Source organism: Piliocolobus tephrosceles, chromosome 20 (assembly GCF_002776525.5).
Source record: "Piliocolobus tephrosceles isolate RC106 chromosome 20, ASM277652v3, whole genome shotgun sequence".
NCBI lineage: Eukaryota > Metazoa > Chordata > Mammalia > Primates > Cercopithecidae > Piliocolobus > Piliocolobus tephrosceles.
This window is the reverse complement of record NC_045453.1, coordinates 35,845,765-35,861,046: the sequence shown is the minus strand read 5'-3', so window position 1 is coordinate 35,861,046 and position 15,282 is coordinate 35,845,765. Positions and strand designations below refer to the sequence as shown.

The 15,282-nt window shown below is 55.8% G+C and overlaps 1 pseudogene; it reads right to left on the bottom strand.

Annotated features, from left to right (window-relative positions):
* Positions 1-3,460: 3,460 nt before the first annotated feature.
* Positions 3,461-4,918, bottom strand: LOC111520486 (annotated as a pseudogene).
* Positions 4,919-15,282: the final 10,364 nt, after the last annotated feature.

The window sequence follows — 15,282 nt, the reverse complement described above, 5'->3', positions numbered from 1 at the left end:
CACACCAGGAGGCGTCCCGAGTATGTCTGTCCTGCCTGCCTGCCTGAACTACAACTCTCAGGAGAATCTCTGATGTTTCCAGATCCTCTTCTCAAGGGACAAGCAGGGGAAGGCTCTCCCTCTGCCTCTGCTCCTTTGGGGAATTGTTGTGGGAGGGAGAGTAGGGTGGGGAGGAGAAGGAGCGGGGGAAAGAACAGAGACACTGGATCAAGGAAGGCTGAAGGTCTGGCTGAAGTTAGTAGAAAGACATGTGTTCCCAAAGACACCCAGGCAGAGCCATTGTCCAGGGCTGTGTTCAAGGTGAGCCCAGTTGCGCTGGGGTTTGTTAAAGCCGCTCGAAGGCCTCCAGGCTGGCAGGAGTGAAGGCTGGAACGTGGTGTCATCAGCACCTTGGAGAGGGCCCCTAGGCGCAGAGCTGAGTCCTGGCCTGATCCCAAGGACAGCAGACCAGGCCAGCTCAGGCTGCCCCGCCCTGGGGACTGGTGGGCACAGGGCCCGGTCCCTCTCCAGACAGTGTTGCCAACAGCCCGGCACGGACGCCGGTCCCAGCCTGCCTGCCTGTGCTTCCTGCGTTGGCTTTCCTCCACCAGGGCTTTCTGACACCAGCCTCTGATGAGAGATGGCAGCTCAGCTCTGATGGGGGAACAGGAGCCTCTCTGGGCCAAGCATTCTAACTGGCCTCTAACCAGCAGTTTCAGAAGGCCAAGAGCTCATGAACAGAGCAAGTCTAGCTGCCCTGAGAAGTCGCATGTGCACGCATGCAGGGCGAGGAGCCCTGTGTCTCCCAGAGCCGGCACCTCCACGGGGGTGCAGGGACCTGGCCCTCCCTCCCAACCCCGCAGCATCTCCTTGGATGGTGTTGACTCTGTACCCCAAAAGCAGGAAGAGGTCTGACCTCTTTAAAAACTCCCTCTCAGCCAGGCGCAGTGGCTCACGCCTGCAATCCCAGCACTTTGGGAGGCCAAGGTGAGCTGATCACCTGAGGTCAGGAGTTTGAGACCAGACTGGCCAATATGGTGAAACCCTATCTCTACTAAAAATACAAAAATTAGCCACGTGTGGTGGTGCGTGCCTGTAATCCCAGCTACTCAGGAGGCTGAACAGAAAAATCGCTTGAACCAGGGAGGCAGAGGTTGCAGTGAGCCGAGATCATGCCACTGCACTCCACTCCAGCCTGGGCGACAGAGCGAGACTCTGAAAACAAGCAAACCAAAAAAAACAACAACAAAAAACTCCCTCTCCCTTGGAAAATCCTTGAATGACGTGGACAAGGAGCTCCCTCCTGTTTTCTCTGGGAGGGAGGAGATGTGCACATTCCTCTCTGGGAGGAAAGGGTGAAGGTCCCTGTGCTGTCTGCGGGATGGCCAGCCTGCTACTTCTGTAGAAACACTTCATCGCGCCTTCTTGCTGCCCACCTCGGCAGGCCCGGGCATCTCTGGCTCCAGGACTGCAGGTGGCTTCAGTGGGGTGGGCACGGGCATCTCTGGCTCCAGGACCGCAGGTGGTTTCAGTGGGGTGGGCACGGGCATCTCTGGCTCCAGGACCGCAGGTGGTTTCAGTGGGGTGGGCACGGGCATCTCTGGCTCCAGGACCACAGGTGGTTTCAGTGGGGTGGGCACTGAGTCCAGATCCTCAGAGCCGGGGGTGGTGGACAGCAGTGCTGCTTCCTCCCATCTTGGCCACAGCCCCTGATGCCCTCACCCTCAATGCCATCCTGACCAGGGCTGGCAGGGCAGTGAGGAGGTGGGAGGCCTAGTGGGGCTGTTGCTGGCAGAGGCTTCCTGGTGGCCCCTCCTTGTCTGGGGTCTGTTCAGCCCCCGCTCCTGAGTGTCAATGCTGGGGCTGCCTTTGCTGCTGTGGGAGTGGGGACTGGGGTGCAGGGAGGGGACAGGTGAATAAACAGACACGGGTAGGCAGAGGCAGACAAAAGGCCATGAATTCCGCGTGAGGCCCTGTTTCCACCTCTGCCTCTGGGCCTCACACACGGTAACAGCCTGGCTGGCACGCGGCCCAGGGGCTGGTGCTCGGTGGTTGTCATCAATGCTCCACAAAGTGCTGTGCGGTGCTGTACGCCCCAGCCCTGCCCCCCAAAATGTCAGCCAGGTGTTCGATGCATGAATGAGTGAATGAGTGAACGAATGAGTAATTTGGCAGCTGAATGAGTAAATGAGGGAACAGGCGAATCCATGAGCAACTCGGAGTAAAGAAGAGTGAGCCTCGACGGAGAGTGATGTCAGGAGATCGCAAGCGCTGGCGATCCGTCCCCCGGTGGCCCACGTGGGATGTTTCTCACTGGAACCACAGGGCAGGCATAGGCTGTGCTCAGGCACACGGGGTCTCAATGCCCCCGCCTGCCTGGTCACACTGCCCCTTTGCAGGGAGCCCTTCCTGGTCCTCCCTGTTTACAGCTGCTCTCCCCTTCCACTGGGTGCTCCCCTGGCCGTGACCTCACCACCAGCCAGGCTGACTCTTGTTCTCTCGAGCATCTCTCCTCTCCCCTCTCCCACCATGAGCTCCACAGGCTGGGGTCTTGGCCCACCCCTCCTCCCTACCACCTCTTTTTCTCTTTCTCCAGGTCCTCGTAGGTGCTTGGTGAGTTTCCTCATTCTACAAGGCCAGGCGTTCATTCATGTGTGTGTAACACTCTTAATATCCAGTCCCTCATTGTGCTGAACCTACACAGGGGCATTCACCTTGACATCAAAAACAAAATGCTGAGTGACCCCAGGTGGACATACCAGTGCTGGCAGGCTCTCTATCCCATAGATGCTCCCGTGAGAAGGGCCCGGCACAAGGACTGTCCGTCTGGGTCGGGGTGGGGCAAGTGGGTGAAGTCCCAGCACCAGCCTGACCACTCGAGACAGGAAGGGACACGGGCACATCCCCCTGCAGCCCGAGGCCCTGCCTCCTGCACGCACTGCCCATTCACACGGCAACTTTGTCATTGTCCTCTTCCCCCACCAGGTCTTTCCAGGACTGGTGAAGCCAAAGAATTCACGTATCAACATCTCAAACCTGGGAACCTTTGAATTCCATATTTCATGATCATGCTGTGCCCACAAGGTCACAGGCACTCTGGGATCAAAGCCCTTCCCCTAACTGAAGGACACGCAGGCCCTTGTGCTCCAAAGCTGAGACAGAAGGACCTCCGTCTACACCCAAAATAGAAAAGGCACGAGCCTGGGAGGTGCCAGGCAAATGAGCAAGAGAAACACGGTTACATAACCTGGTGCAGCAGGGGACCATGGAGAACCGTGACTTGGCCTCTTGTTTGACACTTTAAATTAGCATAAAATTTAGCATTATCTAATCTGAGCCAAAAAAATTTCAACTAAAAATGGCCTTGGTGGTGAGCATGTATTATTTTACTTAAAATAACAGATAAGTGTCAGGGAACTCGCCGTTCCAGGCCCTCGGAATGTCATATGGCCTGTGGGTCCCCACAGGATCCCTGGAGAAGTCAGGGAGGGGTCTGGGAGGGGCCTCTGGGGCACTGCCATGTGAAACCAGGTGAGACGGCTGTGATCTTGCCCCGTGAAGTCTGAGGGCTGAGACAGGCTCTGTCCGGGGGCTGCCCAGGCACGGCTGCCCTGGGGACAGCAGTCACAGCCTCGTCCTTTCCTTCTCGGGCCTGACCCAGGACAAGGCTTTCAGGAGCAAAGGGCCGCCTGGCTCTGCCACGGAGCATATGCTGCTGGCAAGGCCCAGGCAGCTGTGGTCTCGTTTGCAGGAATTCCCACAAGAGGAAGAGAAGCAGGGGAAAAAGACTGAGCCTCAGGCCTCTGTCTCCGTGATGGTGACTGCTGGGTGGGAAAACGGAGCACCTCCTGGAGTGTCTGCAGCCTGCACGGGGCAGCAAGGGAAAGCCGACCCTAGCCTCTGCTTTGCAGCAGGCCTGAGGTCCCAGTGAGGGGTTGGGGGTTTGAGATAAACCAGCCTCCATCCCAAACCCTAGAGAAGCTGATGTCCACGAATGCACAACCAGGATCCACCGCTGCCCAAACCAGAGCCACCCAGCCCGTGGATGCTGCAGACCCAGCGTCCCTACAGTTAGAGGACAGTGCAGAGAACAGAGCGTCTTCACCAGAACCCACTCTGGGGTCTCTGTTTAAAATGCCGACCTAAGGAAAGCCTGTCGAGGGCCAGTGGCATGCATGGCTGAGAGCAAGGCCATGGCTGCCTGGATGTCCCTGGTTCCCAAGGGCCACTACCTGGCGAGCCCAGCTGGAGCCCCGGTCAGCCAGTGGAGCTCAGATGTGAGCCCTATCGGCCACAGGCAGGAGGCTACCGTCCTCCCTTCAGCGCTGCCACGAGCCTCTGCAGCCAGTGCTCGGTTCAGGCTGGGTCCTCTGTTTCTGTCTGCATCCCGGCCTCCCGGTTTGCATTGTTATTTTAGCACCCTGACTCTGACGACCATTTAGGACATTTTTAAGCCGTGGAAAACAGCTAGCTGTTGAACAATGACTTCTAAAATTACTTCAGTTCTGAAGCTTGGAAGAGAATTAAAGTCTTGGCAGGTGTGGAGTCTTATTTCCCATTTTTCTCCAAGGCGGCACCAGCCTCGGCTGATTCTCCAGAGACAATCAAACGGCTCCCGGAAGACACCCAGGTCATTCCATCATCCTTGTGGCCGGAGCTAGACCCAGGTGAGGCAATGTCACCTCTCAGAGCCTGGCACCGAGCACAGCCTCCGCACCTGCGATGTCCCTGCCTCCAGGGGCACCACGGCCCAGGCAGCCAGATGCAACACTTCCTGCGGCGGTGGGGCGGGGGGGGGCGGGGAATGCTGTGTCTGCAGTACGAGGGATTATGCCGGAGCCCTGACCGGCAGGGACGCGCCTAGAGCCATGACAGAGGCGGCCTCACGCACCTGAAGGACAAACCGGAGCGCAACCAGGCCTCGCACGCCACCTCCCATCACCCCACTCTAGCAACACCTGCTGGCTCCGGGCTGGTTCTGATGCACATTCCTACTTGCAATTTGGTTTTTCGTTGACTTGGCCGTGTGGTACGACCTTGAAACATCCTTTCCCAGCCAGTGGCTGTTTAATTCCCCTCTCTCTGCTGAGCCCTGCGGCTGGCGCCAGGCTGTGCCGCCTCCTTGGGGTGGGCGCCGCGTGTGTACGGAGCCGAGGATGAATGCTGTGGGTTCTGCTTCTAAAAACTGAATCTGACCCAGAAACTTTTCTGGACAGACTGATGAGAAAATGCCTCAGGCTTCACCAGGAGGCAGCTCCGTGTTTGGAGAAGGCACATGGAAGTGAGTGTGAAGAGCCGTCTCTCATGAGCACTCAGGGTCATGACCACTCAGGGAACTGGAGAGGAGTCCAGGGAACCCGCATCGCAGTCTGACATCACCAGCCTGAGTACCATCGGCCAGAACCTTGCCTGCCCAGCCCTGGTACCGGGAGAATGGGAGGGGACCTCAGGGGCCTGCTCAGTGTCGGCATCTGCCTCTCAGAGGGTGTCTCTGTCCCAGCAGGAAGCCACAGGGGGTGCTTAGGCCCTCATAGCAGCTGACGGGCAGAGAGAAGCTGAAAGCACCCAGCTTGCTGGGACTTGGCTGGGCGCCGCCCCTGACATCAGCCCTGTGCTCTGTTGAGGTATCAGCGGCTTCCTGCCCCTGCCCACCACCCCGGGCCCAGGTGGCCTCCAGCCCCACCCCACCCCTCCTCCTGACACCACCCTGCGTGCCATGCTCACCACTCCCCTGCCGTGCCCTCGGATTGCCCTGCTCTCGGGGCCACACGGAAGCCGATACCACACCCGTGAGGTATGAAGTCCGGTGGCCTCCGGGGTAAAACGGCATCCCCAAGATTGGAGGCTCCGTCTGAGGCACGGCGTGATCCCCAGTGCAGGCATCCTGGCCCTCAGATGCAAATGGAGCCCGTTCTCCTGCAGGATCCCGGCCCACGCAGGTCAGTGGGGGCTGTGCCGAGGTCCACACCCACACTCAGGGAAGGTGGCCTTCGGCCCCCAGAGCCCATGGCCCTAGAGAAGACCCCAGGTTGTGCAGCTCCCTGGAAGTAAAGTAGAACAGCCTCGCGAAGCTTCATGACCCTGGACTGGACGACGGTTTCCTGGATAGGACACCAGAGGCACAGGTAATAACAGAGAAAACAGACACGCCAGAGGCACAGGCAATAACAGAGAAAACAGACACACTGGACTTCAGGAAAGCTTTAAATTCTGCGCCTTGACAGACCATCTCAGCAAAATTAAAGGCAACCCAGGGAACAGGAGAAAGTATTTGCAAATCATCTCTCTGATAAGTAGTGAATATCCAAAATGCACAGAGAACTCCTAAAACTCAACAAGAACAAAAATCCCGACTCAAAAATGCACAGAGGGCATGGCTAAGTATTTCTCCAAAAAGACACACACACGGCCAATAAGCACGTGAAACATCGCTAACCATGAGGAAAATGCAAATCAGAACCACAGTGAGATGTGCCTCACACCTGCTGGGATGGCTACCGTAAGAAAAAGCTGAAAATAAGCAATGTTGGTGAGGATGTGGAGAACTGGAGCTCTCGTGCACGGCTGGTGCAATGTTGGTGAGGATGTGGAGAACTGGAGCTCTCGTGCACGGCTGCTGCAATGTTGGTGAGGATGTGGAGAACTGGAACTCTCGTGCACGGCTGGTGGGGATGCAAAATGGTGCCGCCACTGTGGAAAACAGGATGGCTCTCCCTCAAAACACTCAGAATGGGCCCGACACAGTGGTTCACGCCTGTAATCCCAGCACTTTGGGAGGCCGAGGCGGGCGGATCACAAGGTCAAGAGTATGAGACCAGCCCGGCCAACATGGTGAAACCCTGTCTCTACTAAAAATACAAAAATTAGCCAGGCGTGGTGGCGGGTGCCTGTAATCCCAGCTACCGGGAAGGCTGAGAGAGGAGAATCACTTGGACCCAAGAGATAGAGGTTGCAGTGAGCTGAGATCGTGGCACTGTGCTCCAGCCGGGGTGACAAAGCAAGACTCTGTCTCAAAAAAAAAAAATAAAACTCAGAATGACCATGTGATCCGGCCATTCCACGGCTGAGTGCACCCCCAAAAGAATTGAAAGCAGGGCCTTAAAGAGACACTTCATACCCACATTTGCAGAAGCATTGTTCATAATAGCTAAAACACGGAAGTAACAATATCCATTGAGAGATGAATGAATAAACAGAATGTGGTCTATCCATACAATGGAATATTATTCAGCCTTTAAAAAGGAGGGAAATTGTGACAGACACTGCAACATGGATGAAGCTTGAGAACATGCTAATAAAATCAACCAGTCGCAGAGGACAATACTGTGGGTGTCCCGTCACAGCTGGTCCCAGAGCTGCCACATTCGTAGAGACAGAAAGTAGAAAGCGGAGGCCGGGGGTGGGGGAGGAGGCATGGGGAGCTGTCTAATGGGGACAGAGCTTGGGTTTGGGAAGGTGAAAAGCCTTCTGGAGATGGACAGGGTGATGGCACAACCATGGGAATGTCCTTAGTGCCACTGAACTGTTCATTAAAAATGGCTAAGATGATAAAATTTTATGTGTATTTTACCACAATAAACAAAACTTGGAGAAAAAAGTAGAACAGCCTTGAGTCCAACCAGCTCGAGACCACACTCCCTCAACCCTGGATGGCACTGCCAATTACACCCCAGAGTGACAGGGAAGGGCCAGGGGCGTCACGGGGCACCCAATTGCAGGAACCCCAAATTCAAGCCCACCAGCTCCAAGGCTCACACAAAAAATCTCAGGAATGAGACAGCCTGGCAAACCTCTGAGCTACTTTCTTATCTTATTTAAAACGCCCCAGAATGTACTGTCAGGCTTAGGACGGGGATCCCCTCAGGGTCCAGCTGTACAAGTAAATATTAAGTGGCTGGGGAGGCAGGACAGCGCGGGGCCAAGCTCTCCCAGCTCTCTGGGCAGAGAGGGCCTTGAGCCTCCTGGGACCTGGGGCAGTGACGTTCGGGGGCTTCACGCTCCCCCCCATGGAGCACAAGGGGCTTTTGTTTTTGTTTATTTTTTCTGGTCAGGAGATGTGCCTGCTTTTTCCTCTCATTTTTCCTTTTCAGGCTGCAGTAAAGCAAAGACTGAAAGAGCTCCCCGCACGTCAGGGCGAAGAAGAACACGGACAGGACACGGACATGGACAGGACACGGACAGGACATGGACAGGACATGGACAGGACACGGACGTGGACACAGACATGGACAGGACATGGACACGGACACAGACAGGACACGGACACGGACAGGATGCAGACAGGACGTGGACATGGACAGGACACAGGACACGGACAGGACGCGGACACGAACAGGACACGGACACAGACAGGACACGGAGGGCTTAGTAAGGAAACCAGCCTCTTCCTTCCTCTTGGGAAAAGCGCGGGAAGGTGCTGGGTGCCAGCGGAGGGGCCAGGGAGTGCCAGGAGGTCCTCCAGGTCCCCTCCCGGCCCTGATGGGACATCAGGGGTCCCTTTTCTTACCCAGGCCCCTAACCACTGTGGTCACCCCTGCCAGAGACCCCCACCCCCGGGCCTTCCCATGAGTGATGGATCCCTGGCAGCCTGTGTCAGGGCCACCTCAAGGGCTTCAGAGAGCAACTCTCTGATCTTTCTTGTGATGAAGGCCCCCACCCACCTGGTGGGGTTGTGGCTCGGGCTGGATCCTTTCGCCTGCCAGACACCCTGCCCTGGGCCAGGGCTTCTTCCTGCTCAAGGAAGCCGTTCTCCTGCAGCTTAGGCCCTTGTTCTTGCCAGGGCCCCGAGGCAGGAGGCTGGGAGAAGGGAGGAGGGGGTGTCATGCGTGGGATGTCCCCCCACTTCACCTTTTCCCCGATCGGGGACAAAGGGCCAGGCACTGTTGGGGGAAGCAGGACTTCCACAGAGCCCCAGGGCCAGCCAGGAGGGGACTGGAAGGTTCTGAAACAGCTTCCCAGGCAGCCTGAGGAGGGAAGCCACAAACAGCTGGGAGGAGGGAACAGGACAGGATCCGTCTCCCTCACTGAACAGGGATGCGCACCCTCCCAGGCCTCCCGCACTCTGTGGACGGCCACCTCTGTGCGCTCTGGAGCCTGGGGCTGGTCAAGCCTGCCGGGCCCCACCACCTGGGAAAGGGGGAGGTCACCTGTGGCCCCGGACTGGGGGATCTCAAGCCATCTGCCAACAGGGGAAATCCAAGGCCACCAACAGGCCATGCTGACCACAGCCTGGTCACTGCTGGCGCAGAAAAGGGGCTTTGAGTCCTAGGACTTCACCGTAAGCACCACGGGGAGGCAACGCCAGGACCCTGTTGTGTGGTGTGTTTGAGGATGCACACGCATGTACATGCACACACACACAGAGCACAGGTGCGTGTACACGCATGCACACCCCCATGCAGGCACTCACACAGAGCTGGTGCACAGAGGGCACTTGTCCACACACGTGTACACACAAAGCAGTCAGTCCTCTCTCTTGAAACTGTATCCAAATCTGCTTCCCTCTCACCCACATCCCCCAAGGCAGGGGCGTGGGGGGGTGTTTTCTGAACCACAAGCCTCTCAGGAGGGAGGAGAGTTAACTTTGTTTCCCAGTCCTGTGTCTCAGCTGGATCCACAGGCGCTAATAGAGATTTACAAGAGCTCTGCCCTGATCTGTGCTGGCAACCACAATTCAAACATCACCCATTACACACGCCTCACGAAAATGTTCTCAGTGTGAGTGACTGACAGGGTTTGGGGTGCGGCGTTGCCTCTTCTTGCATTTTTTTCCTCTTCTCACCAGATGGATTTCTTGAATTGGAAAGAAAGTCACAGAAGTATTTTGTCTTACATTGGTAGTTAAGAGATGAGATTAGCCATGAAAGAGGGGGAAGAAACTTCAAAAAATGAAGGACAAGAATGTTGGGGCCAAGGCATGCCCCTTTCAGAGAGAACAAAGGAGACGCTGCAGCTCCAGGGGCTGCTGAGCTGCTGCAGGACCTTGAATCCTGCTTAGACCAGGAGAACTGGACACTGCTTCTGGCAGCAGCTGAACAGGAGGAAAAGGTACCTTACTCTTTCCCTGTGTACAAAGGAGTGAATGAGTGAACAAATGAGTGAGAGACTGTAAATAAATTGATGAGTGTGTGGATGAGTGAGTGAACAAGTGAGTGTTTGTATGAATGAATGAATGACTGAATGAGTGAGCAATCAAATAAGTGTGTGAATCAATGAGTGACTAAAGGAATGAGTGGGTGAACAACTGAGTAAACAAATGAGTGTGTGAATGAGTGAAGGAATGAGTGAACAAATGAGTGTGTGAATGAATGTGTGAGTGAAAGAGTGAGTGAAGGAAAAAATGAGTGAACAATTGAGTGTATGAATCAGTGAGTGTGTGCATGAATGAGTGAATGTGTGTGAGTGAATGAGTGAAAGAAATGAATGAGTGAACAAATGTGTGTATGAATCAGTGAGTGTGTACCTGAATGAGTGAATGTGTGTGAGTGAAAGAGTGAACAAATGAGTGTGTGTATGAAGCAGTAAGTGTGTGCATGAATGAGTGGATGTGTGTGAGTGAGTAAAGGAATGAAGGAATGAGTGAGTAAACAAATGATTGTGTGTGTGAATGAGTGAAGGAATGAGTGAGTGTACAAATGAGTGTGTGTGAATGGGTGAGTGAACAAATGAGGAGTGTGTGAATGAAGGAAGGAAGGAATGAGTGACTGAACAAATGAGTGAATGTATGTGAATGAATGAATGCATGAGTGAACAAATGAGTGTGTGCGAATGAATGAATGAAAAAAGGAATGAGTGAGTGAACAAACGAGTGAGTGCATGTGTGAATGAATGAGTGAATAAGGAGTGAACAAATGAGTGTGTGTGAATGAATGAGTGAACAAAGGAATGAGCGACTGAACAAATGTGTATGTGAATGAATGAGTGAACAAATGAGTGTGTGAATGAATGAGTGAATGAAGGAATGAGTGAACAAATGTGTGTGAATGGGTGAATGAGTGAATGAATGAGCGAACGAGTGAGTAAATGAGTGAACGAGTGAATGAACGAGTGAATGAGTGAATGAACGAGTGAATGAACGAGTGAATGAGTGAGTGACTGCATGCGTGAGAACCTGGGAGTGCAGGCGGGGCCGAGCCCCCGCGGTCACAGTAGCGCTGGGGGCGGTGGGCTGGAGACCTTGTCCTTAGAAGCCCACCTGCTGGACCCCTCAGCTCTGCCAAAGATGAAACGCCCCCAGACGGGCCAAGGGCTACCCCCAGGGGTTGCAGTGGTGATGGCGCCTCCTCGTTCGTGTGGCTGTCGCCTGTCTGCTGCTTTCCCCAGAAGACTTGGGGGGCCTGGAGACCCCAAAGTGTGGCGTCGGGGCCGGCGCCTCCAGCCCCGCCAGCGGCCAGCCCTCTGCTGCCCTCTGCTGGCCAACCCGACCCACAGCGGCTCCTGGCAGGCGAGGGGAGGGGACCAAAAGGGACCACAGGGGCGAATTGGGACGATGTCAGCTCCTGCCAGCATCACGGAGCCCGTTGCCACGGTGACGGGCTGCTGTGTGGGCCCTCTGCAAAGCAGGGAGTGCAGCCGTCCTCATTCCACCAGAGCCAAATTCCTCACGCTCTGCCTCCCGGCGAAACTCATGTGGCCACAGGCCCAGTGAAGGGGGAAGGGGTGTGGGAGCGGCTGGGCCACCCTCTGCCCAGGGCACCCTGGGCACCGCAAGCCTGTCTCTGCCTGGGACGCCCTCAGCTGGCCCCTCGTTCCTCCTCCCAGGTCAGGCCTCCAAATGCTCTCGCAGCCATGTCCCCGCCAGTGAGCCTCGGAGGATGACAGGGGTCGCCAGGGGCTGCCCTACCCAGCCCACAGCGGAGAGGATGTACTCAGCCAGGGCAGAGGCCGGGGGCCGACAGAGGCAGGCAGCCCCAACCAGCCCCCCAGCCCTGTCCTGAGGCTGCTGAGCATGATGCCCACTGGGGAGGCGGGCAGCAGACCCAGGGCCTGGCAGGGAGCCGGCTGTAGCACTGCCTGAATCAGAACCCAAGCTGCAGCCCCTCCTGTTCCAAGCAGCCCCTGGCAGCTCTGCCAGCATGCAGGGCACAGCCATGGGGAGGGGCAACCACATGCACCGGGCCAGCTGCAGGCCTGCAGGGCCACTGGGCATCTCACCCTTCCTGCCACCCAGTGAGGACAAGGGGCAAAGGAGGAAGCATGGCGTGAGGGAGGATGGGGGCACAGAGGGGAGGGAGACCCCATGGCCTGGGCCCCAGCCCACCCCCAGGCCCAGAGCTGCTGTCCACATGGGGGCAGGACTGGAGCCCCAGGAGGGCAGAGGAAGACCCAGCCCCTGTGGGAGGCTGCCAGGGACTCCCCCGTAGGTTAGGAGCCCCAGATGTTTCTGCGACATCAATCGTTCCCATTTCTCGAGTTATTACTTTATGTAAACAAACACAAGAGTTGCTGGTTCTAAATAAAGTTACTTGTCTGTGTAAATTAATATCTCATATTCTCCCCTGAAATAGAATTATTTGTCTCTGGAGGAATCACGTTAAATACTGACATAGGGTATAACTGTATCATTTGCATATGCAGATATGTCTAATTATTCAACTTGCAATTAAAGGCTTGTGTGTCAGCAAATGAGACTAATTAGATACATTTATCTATGATAATCAGCTTTTTACAAACAACATAGATCCCCCTTGGTTGATCAGGGAAAGCTGCTGGACCAGGGCCCTTCTCCCCTCGGGCACCTCTCACCAGACTCACTCCACACCCCCGAGCTGCACCCCAGCCCTGGTTTGTGGGGGACAGGGAGAGCTCAGGCTTCCCACCTTTCAGAGGTGGTGCTGAGGCAGCAGCCACGAGGCCTCTCAGTCCCCACTGGGGTTGGGCCGGCCCCGGCTGCCCAGCCCTCCCACTGCCCCGGCCCCTCTGGCTGCCCCAGCCCTTCCAGTGTGCTCCTGGAACTTCCCCTTATTAACCCCACACGCAAACCCTGGCAGGGCCTGCCCAGAGGACTTGAGGAGCTACTACCTTGCTTTCAAAGCTCCGTGCCTTTGAGACCAGGACTGTGCAGTTCACTACCCCATCTTCAAGGCTGGACTCTCCTTGCCCATGGACCCCGCTGGTGCTCCCCTTCCTGGGCACCCCGGCTCCACAGCCCTGTGCCCCTTGGCCAGGCTGTTTCTGGCCAGGGCGGGCTGACATGCTGGGGACTTGATGTCCCCAGAGCAGTCTCCAGCCAGGTCCTGGGTGAGACAGCCCTGGGCAGCTGAGGACCTGGCGAGGCTGAGCCCAGAAGGCTGGCCGTGGCCTGCCTGATGGCCGCCCTGGTCACGGGGCTTTTCACCTCCCACTCACCTGCTGGTGTGCTCTCAGAGTCACCTCCAAAATAAACAACTTTCCCTCCTGAAGTAGGATGAACAGGGCCCCCAGATACGTCCACTCAGAACCACAGAATGTGGCCTTATTTGGAATAAGGTCTTTGCAGATGTAACTAGGGTAAGGATCATGGATTAGGGTGGACCTTAAATCCCATGAAGGGTGCCCTCATAAGAGACGGAGAAACTGAGACAGATAGATTTGGAGAAAAACGCCATGGAAGACAGAGGTAGAGATTGGAGTGATGTGGCCTCAAGCCGGGGACACCAAGGAAGGCCTGAAGCCACCATAAGCTGGAAGAGACCAGGAAGAAACCAAACCCCCTTCCAGAGGCCCTGCAGGAGCCAGCCCTGCCCAGAGCTTGCTTTCAGACATCCAGCTCCAGAACGGAGACGGAATGAATCCTTATTGTTTAAAGCCACCCAGTTTGGAGTAACTTGCCGCCACGCTAGGACACCTCCCATTCCTGCTTCAGGATCTACTTCTGGGGAAGCTCAACCTAAAACCATCATATTTTTCTTTAGGTTAAATAAACAAATGGATTTAAATACCTGTTTTAGCCTTTGACCTAAGCAAAAATATCTGTGAAATCATGGGCTTCACATACAAATTTAATTTTTCCAAATACACACTCAAAATAAGTACTCATAAAATGCAAATGGTCATCGAAGCCTCAGCCACCTAATCTCCTCTGGCTGCCTCTGGCCACAGTCACACCATCCTCTGGAGGGGGAATCTCCATCACCAAAACCACCACAGACCAGTGCACATAACGGTGCACTTTCGGATATCATTTCTGGGGTGGCTTCTAGAACCTGTGGATTCGAGAGTGGTGTGCACACTGCTGTGTGTCTTTGTGTGTGCATGCCCTGTGTCTGTGTATGCCTGGGCTTAAGAAAGAAGAGCGTGTCTGTGGAAGATGAAGAGGGCAGGAAGCCTTCTCTTTACAAAGGCTCTCAGTTGCTTGGCGATGACTGAACCGAGAGCTCAGTGAAAGGAGTGGGCGTCAGCAGAGCACTTCTGTCGTGCGTACCTGTGCATGGGCTCACAGAGCTCCTGGAGGCCCCACATCCTGACTGTTCAGTCTAACAGGGGACATACCGGGAGCTCCACCACTGTGTCCACTGCTGTATTTCCAGTGCCTGAAGCACCGACCGCCCCATGGGAGGGCTGAGAACTTGTCTGTGATGAGGTCACTCACAAACAAGTGAGCTGGACCCCTGGGGAGCATCAAAGAAGGAGCTCTGACAAGGGTGGGCTGAGCCTGATCCTGAGGACAGGGACAAGCAGAAGTAGGGCCCCTGACCCTCAGACCTGGTGGGGAGGGCCCATTCCCTTCTCACCTCCGTGTCCCGGATGACTTCATTGACCAGACCCACCCAGAGGCCAGAGACAGAGAGCTGGGACGTCCATGGAGGTCAGCCTCCTGGGGTCCAGAGTGGAGCTGCAGGGGTGGGGGTGGCTGGGCTCCCGGGTCTTGCTACAGCCTCTGTTCCGGGCTCTGCGCTCATCCGTGCCGGGGCGTGAGTCACTGGTGCATGGGCTGGGCTCTCATGTCCCGGCCTCTGAGCAGCAGAGCGAGGGTCTCCACCAGGGTTCCCCCCAGGGAGGCAGCAGACCCCTCACCCTGGTAGGCACTTTGGGCCCTGGCTCCGCCTTCATGTCCTGCTCTTTTTTTAGCAAGCCGTTAGTATTTTAAGTGCCTTTCAAGAGGCTGAGCCTAATTAATTAGCGGTTTCTGAAAAACAATTAGGTTTCTGATAGGCATCATCTTGGAAAACAAGCAGAGTGCAAAGGCCAGGCTGAGGCCGGGAACCCCAGCAGCAAAGAGACACTCGCGTCCCCCAGCGTCAGGGAAACTAGGACATTTGTGCCAGGCTGCCTGGCTAATTAGATTTCCATCAACTCCAGAGGGACCCGCTGAGGCAGCATCTA